Source organism: Typopeltis vanoorti, unplaced genomic scaffold (genome assembly GCF_054136105.1).
Source record: "Typopeltis vanoorti isolate ZY-2024b unplaced genomic scaffold, IOZ_Tvanoo_1.0 HiC_scaffold_1012, whole genome shotgun sequence".
Lineage (NCBI taxonomy): Eukaryota > Metazoa > Arthropoda > Arachnida > Uropygi > Thelyphonidae > Typopeltis > Typopeltis vanoorti.
Window position 1 is genome coordinate 23,183 of NW_028327889.1, and position 7,529 is coordinate 30,711.

Sequence of the window (7,529 nt, forward strand, 5' to 3'; positions counted from 1 at the left end):
ATGAAGTTTATGAGAAAAACTGCAAAGTATACTCTATTTGATAACAAAAGAAACGAAGAAATTATGAAAAATTTAAACCAAGAGTCAGTAATAGAAAAAATTAAAATATATAAACATAAATGAATGGAACACGCTCAAAAAATGAAATAGAAAGAATCTGTAGTGAGAGGTTAATTAGCGGTTGAAATGCTAGTTCATATTTTATTCTTCAGAACTGAATAACTCAAAATAAACATATCATTTTATAACACTGACATCTTTCATGACCAGATATGAATTTCAGCAAACTGATGCAAGAATATATTATAATTATAATATTATAATTATAATTATAATTATAACATTATATTGTATAAATTGTTTGCATAAGAAGGGAAAAGCCACCTACTTCTGCAATGAGATGTTACTTAGCGTTTGAAATAATGCTATTTTTTCTTTCAGAATTGAATAAACAAGATTAGAGTTAGAACAACAACTTTTAGTTTATAAATGAATTTTAAACTGCTGCAATAATAAGAAACTTTTGGAAAGAAAAGAAAAAAAACATGCGAAATAAACAATTTTTTATTGGAACTGTGCTGGTATTCATATGTTGTTGATGAGTATAACTAAGAATAGCATGTCTCTTGTGAAATAGTGCTCTTTACTACAGGAAGCAACTGTCTTAAATTCAAAATTAAGTGTGCGATCCGTAGAAGCAATAATAAAATAGTCTTCTGGTCTGAAGTCCATTAGTAGTTCATGAACTGTTGTTATAATTATTATGATTCTACATATGGATACAAGTAAGTATAAATTATTTCAAAAATTTCCGATTATTAAAATGATTATCTGGAATTTTATTCCGAAGATGTCAGCAAGTTCTGATTATAAGAGCTAAGGTTTTTATATCGAATGTTATTCTTGGAGGTAAGCAATGGTTTGCGTATAAAATATATTTACCGGTTTTAAGAACAGTTATTATTTTTCGTTTTCTATGCCAGTAAATGTGCGTCAACCAGTTCACCATTTGCTAGCAGTCAAGAGGGTTTTGAGAATAACTCTATAATATTCTGTTCTATAAAAAGAAATATCTGTTCTATAATTTTCTCATTGAGTTTCAGAGCCCTGTTATATGGGCAAGTAGAAATGTATTATTACACTTTGCAGGAAAGAAAACTGTGGCTAAACTTGCAGTTGATATATTCTTTAAGACGGTTGTATGAGACAAAATCTCACTATCAGCAATTTTATCAGAATGTGTATTGTAAGAAAGTTGAGAAAATTATTATTTCTCGTTTTTTCTTTAGAATATTCATTCCTTTAACGTAAATTAAAAAAAGTATCCTTTACAGCACAGATAATAGCACTTGGGCCATTTAACCTAAATAATCAATTGTGAAATTTGCATCAACAAAACTGTTTGAAGATTTTTCATCTTAAAATGAAAAATCATCTTCAGATCATTAATAGCCTTTTTTTTTACTGAAATGTTATTCAATTGTAGAAAAAACATTAGCATATGCTAACCAATCCCTGAATGTGCAAAATTATTGTTCAGCAGCATTGTTTTTTCCTTAGGGGCTCTGCAGTCCAGCAACATCTTACTTTTGGAAAGCATTGAAATAATATGATTTGAACAAAAATTAATCAGTGAAGGACCTAAAAAAAAGTCCAGAAATATCTCAGTCATCAAGTTTGCTTTGAAATATATTAGCATTTTAGAGAATTAGCAAAACTTTCCTAGGCTGAAATATGATACCGAAACAACGATAACAGAATTATCAGAGGAATCGAAGTATTTATAGTCAGCTGAAGTACACATTAATAACCTGCTCCTACTGCTATCTTCAAAAGGCTTCTGATATCCATCGATCTTCTTCAAGTGTCAGCCACTAGAACAGTGGTGGCGAACCTTTTTATATCCGAGTGCCAAAAGTTTAGAAATCGAGATGCTGACGTGCCAGCGTGCCAAAAATTTACAAATCAAGTTGCGGACGTATCGGACACGTCAACAACTAATTAACATTAATTAATACAAAATTAATAGCAGAATTTTATTGAGATAAATTTAAAAATTAACTTAGAATTTCATAAAAATGAACACATAATTTGACATACACATTGTCGTATACAAATTAATATCAACCTATTATTAATTTATCAATATCAATTTATTAATGAGATTTTTGCTGTTGTACATTAGATGCCAAATGCTTTATATTAGGTTTATATTTTGCCACTTTTAGTAATACACACGCGGAACTAGATTCATCCGTCATTCTATTTCTTGAACTGTCTTTTATGAAATTCATTTCAAAAATGATGACTCACGAGCATATGTTGAGGAAAAAATTGATAATATAGCCATCGCTAGTTTTTTTAAACAACAAAAGGTTTCAGGAATGGCATTCCAACTTCTCAATATTCCCACTTCTGCATTCTTTTTAATTGCGCCCAATAATAGATCATTTTCCATTATTTCCAAGTTATTTTTCAAATCGACAAACTTTTGTTTCCATATAGAACTAGATTGAAAATCGATTTATTGCATTTCTATATCTGCCAAATTCAGTCACTCGAAAATCTCCAAATTGAGTTAATCTCTTGATGTTGTGTCTGGATGCAAAATGAAATTTGATGTCTCTTCAAATGGCCTGAACTGCGTAAATCTTGAAGAAAATTCTTTGATTATCGACTGATTAATTGTAGAAAACTCTTCTTTCAATTTAACTTGATCTGTTTTTACATGAGATTCTAGATCTGCAAATTTTTTTTGTATAAGGAAAATATCGGAAGGTATTGGAAATAACATCACGATCAAAAATTGGTAATTAAGCTTCGAATGCTTTGATTAAAACAAACATGACAATAATTGTCTTGTTAAAACCTTGCAGTTTAACATTTGATTCATTTAAATATAAACACAAATCAGTAAAAAACATTAATTTCGAAAGCCATTCGACGTCATTAATTGATTGTATTTTTCAATGATTTTCAATGATGTACCATCGTACGTTGTTGTACATAAGTAAACCATTGTACACCGAGTATACCTCACTTAATAATTCTATAAATTTTCGTTTATTTAAAGCGCGTGCCGGTATAAAATTGACCGATTTTGTTACAATGCTCATGATATCTTCCAGTGGCTTGAAACACTAGCCTTTGCGTATAAAACCTACTGATCTATAATACAATGAAAACCCAGAACGGATTGTTCAATACGTTTTGGTAAATAAATTGACGAAACCATTTTCTTCTCCAGTTATACTACGAGCACCATTAGTAGTTAGTGATACAATTTTGGAGGGATCTATATCTCTTTCAGCAAGTGCATTTACAACTGCGTTGCAAATATCTATTCCTTTTGTTGTTGTTGCTCATGATGTTAAACTTATCAATTCTTCTTTGATGTTATGCCCAACACAATAACGAATAAAAATTGCTAAACGAGCTGATCCAGTTATGTCAGTACTCTCATCAAGACAAAGAGAAATTAAACCAGAAGATTTTATATCTGTTTTTTGCTGATGAGTTATTATTTTAGCCATTTCTATGATTCTCTCTCTCAACGTGTTTCTAGCCAAATTCATATCTTTTATTCTTTGAATAATTTTTTAGTTATTTTCAAAATCTTCAAAGAGAACTGGTGCCCATTTTAACCATGCTTCTTTTATATATTCTCCATCACTGAAAGGTTTCCCATGTTTGGCATTTAAATTTGAGGCAAAAAGAAAAAAATAGCAGCAGTTATATTTAAACGACTGCCGATAAATTTCATTAGGGTTCTAGACTGGATATTCTTATTTTTAATTGCCCGAGCAATAAATTCTTTCTGTTCTTCCTTGCTTTTCTCAAGGAGCGATTTATGGTTTGTCTCGTAATGCCGTTTTACTGACGACGTTCTGCACACAACTATCTCGGAACATAAAACGCATATTGTTTTATTGTCTTTATTAATCATGCCATACTCTTTAGTTCACCAGCTTTGGAACTCTCTGCTGCTTGACTGTGCTAATTTTTTTTGTTTATTTTCGTCAGCCATGTTCAGTAGAACTGTAACAAAATAATTCACGACTTTAAACAAATACATTTTTTATACTTTCAGAAAAATCAACATTTTATTATATGCCTAAATTAAATTATCTTTATAATTCCCATTTATATTAGCCAAAAAGAACCGTGCACATACGCAACACTACTGCACTTGCCGCTGCTTATTTTTGCTTGCTGGCGTGCAGTGCGAAATGCATAATAAACGTACATGTGATTAGAAAAGGGAAAAGTCAGGGAATCCTAAGGATAAGTCGTTCTCAATTCTTTTTCTATAAGACTGTATTTTTATTTATTCTTACTGTATTAGATGTCTCAGTCCCAATAAACTTACTCGTAATTACCGTTCCCGTTTTAATAAAGTTCATACATTAAACTAACATAAACATTAATATTATATAAATTAAGTGGATATTAAATCCAACATTATTTCAAAGCTGACTACAGTAACTATAGAATTTTCGTGGGAAATTTGACCAGCGAACTTATTGGAATTCTCGCCCCCATACAACCAGTTGCTCTAGCGGCTAGGGAAACTCGTAGTACGATGTTAGTTAGTTAGTTGCTCTAGCGAGTGTAATCCCGTAAGATCTCTGGCGAAATTTCGCACGAAACGTCTATAGTTTCTGTAGTCGGCATTGAAATAATGTTGGATTTAATATTCACTAAATTTATATAATTTTGTATCCGCGATGTGAAGCCTTTTGGCTATTTATTTTAGTAAATAATTTTAATAATTAATTATGGCATAATCATAAAGAATATTAATACACTTAATTTATACGGTGTAGCATGTTTGACAAATATAAAAGTACGCATTTAAATTAGTTATCAATCACAGGACTAATGCTACGATATTGTAGTTTCCCCAGGCAAACATCATTAAATTAACTTCTGGTAAGTTTCATTGACATGCCAGATTCTGATCACCAAAAATTTATAATATTATTCAGTATAAAATTGATTCTTGTATTATTAAATTGATTTTAATGATGTTGGTTTAAAAAAAAAAACGGTAGTCATAAAATATTCATGCATTGTAACTCACCATAGAAGTCAGCGGAGCAGAAGAGGCAGCAGAAGATGTCGACTTGTCGACGAAGGCTTTCAGTCGAATACAACTTGCAATCGCGTGTAACTGGCACCCCTGATTTCACTTTACTAAAAAAAAAAGACATTAAAAGGTTTTCATATATATCTCCCACACAAAAAAAAACATGCCCTCCCCAATAGCCATTATATACTGTAGATGTAAGAAAAAAAAATAGTTGTATTGTATCCTTGAATAAGGTGCAGAGTCTTTTGCAGAATCCCTGTGTAATATATTTCTCAACAAATAGTGCAATTAGAGACAGCTGGAAAAAAAACGGTGCTAACTAATGAATCACATGTTCCCCTCTCACTGAAACTAAGCTGTATAGGCAAGCAAAACCATATGCTGCACTTTCACGGAAAACGCAGTATCTAACTAAAATTATTGTCCAATTTTTCAATTACAAGAAACGAGTGTTTGCATGATTGCATTTGAAATTCTCGATGACATTATGACAGATCACCAAGGCTAACTTCAAATAAAATTATACCACTAAGTGAAACATGCCATATAATGCTTGTGTGAGTTCCCCTTCCAGCTCAAAGGCCAACAAGGCAATAAAAATTAACCAAGGGTTGAAACTTTGTGTGAGTTGAGCCTGCCGGTAATGAGAACGATAAACCATCGTGAAAGTCTTAAAACTAAGAAATGTATATAGTGAATGTTGTTATGACAGTTGTAGATGTTATGGAATTCGGTTGAAGAGAATTAGCATTTCAACTCAAAAATTGTCGGTTCCATTTGTCTTTGGGTCGCGTGATCTTTTGTTAATACCGCACCAATCAAATTCATGTCTTCATAGTTGCTCTCTCCTGTAAAACAAAATTTAACTTGTACGTATTCTAACAATTAAAAAAAAAGGTGGAATAATTTATAAGCGTATAAAAGGATATCATATGTAAATCGTTGACGTGCCAGCAAAATTCTAGGGCGTGCCTCCTCTGGCACGCGTACCACAGGTTCGCCACCGCTGACCTAGAACAGTGTTTTTCACACTTCTGATATACGTGTAACCCTTACTAAATTTTCTTTATTACTAAGTACACCGTTATCAAAATAATAATAAAAATAAATAAATAATTAAAAGAAAAAATTATATTTCGTTGTAAATGTCTACTTTACTTGAATTTAGATTCTCCTTTAAAAAAATATTGCTTATTCTTAATAAAAAAAAAAGTGATTCATATAATTACTTTTTTTTCAGTCGCTATCATTTCAGGCTCGCAATGTACATTCATATACGAAGATTCACGAGTAAATTTCACGAGTGAATATTTAGCAAATTTGCCCAAGAATTTGCAAACTATTCAAATGAAGCAGTTATCACAATTTGAGTAGGATAATTCTTACATAATATATAATTTATTGAGAAATATATACGTTTAAAATAATTTTTTTTCTTGATAATGATTCCATGCGTTAATGATGCATAGCCGAAAATTGCCACGTACCCCCCACTGCCCTAGAACGATGTTGGCAACCATGTAACACTTTCTTTAGATGGAAAATTATATTTAGATTTTTTGCTGGTATCCTATTAGAGTGACAATTTTTTATTTGCAGATCCACAGAATTTGCCGAATTTTGCAGGGTCTTAAAATTATTATAACTTGATCAGAACTGATCGTGGAAGACCCTACATTTACACAAATCATTATTTACACAGCTTATTTCCAGACTGTTCAGTTTTGGATTTTTTTTACTGTCATTTTAATGCTGAAAGTCAGTACTGTCGACAGGGTGTAGCATAGAGGCAGCCTGCCTCACGGCACGGTTTAATAAGGTCATTCATTCAGCCACAATGCGGTATACGCCGTCGTACGTTAACAATTCCTGATAGCATAGCAATTGCGGAAACAAGTTTTTCCAATCTTAAACTGATTAAATTTATTTGCGAACAGCAGTGACCAAAGATTAGTTGGTGTAGCAACTATATCGATAAAGCGGACATCGCTTATAATTTATATTTAAAAGAGTTTATGAAAAGTGTTTTTTGTGCAATATCCCCGTAGAGCAAACATTTAATTAATATTATAATGAAATTTGGCATTAATGTTTCTTTTAATAAAAACAAAGTAGGAATTGAAAATATTCTTATATTTTTGTCTTATAATCCATCACGGGTGATATTTAATTGTTAGCCTCACTGCGCGACTACCCTGCTGAAAATATAGTTTTTGATTTCTTATTTGCATTTTCAGACCCACCTATTTCAGGTCTCCCAAATGCCCATTTTCCCCATTTTGTACTCTACCCTTTAGGCCCTAAACTGATTTTGTTTAATTTTTGCATATAGTGAATATGTATATCCCAAATATTTACGTGTTTCTGAGAAAAAAAAAAAGGAAAAAATCCATTTGCAAATTGCAGTGATGTGGGTAGAACAATAAAAAATATGAGA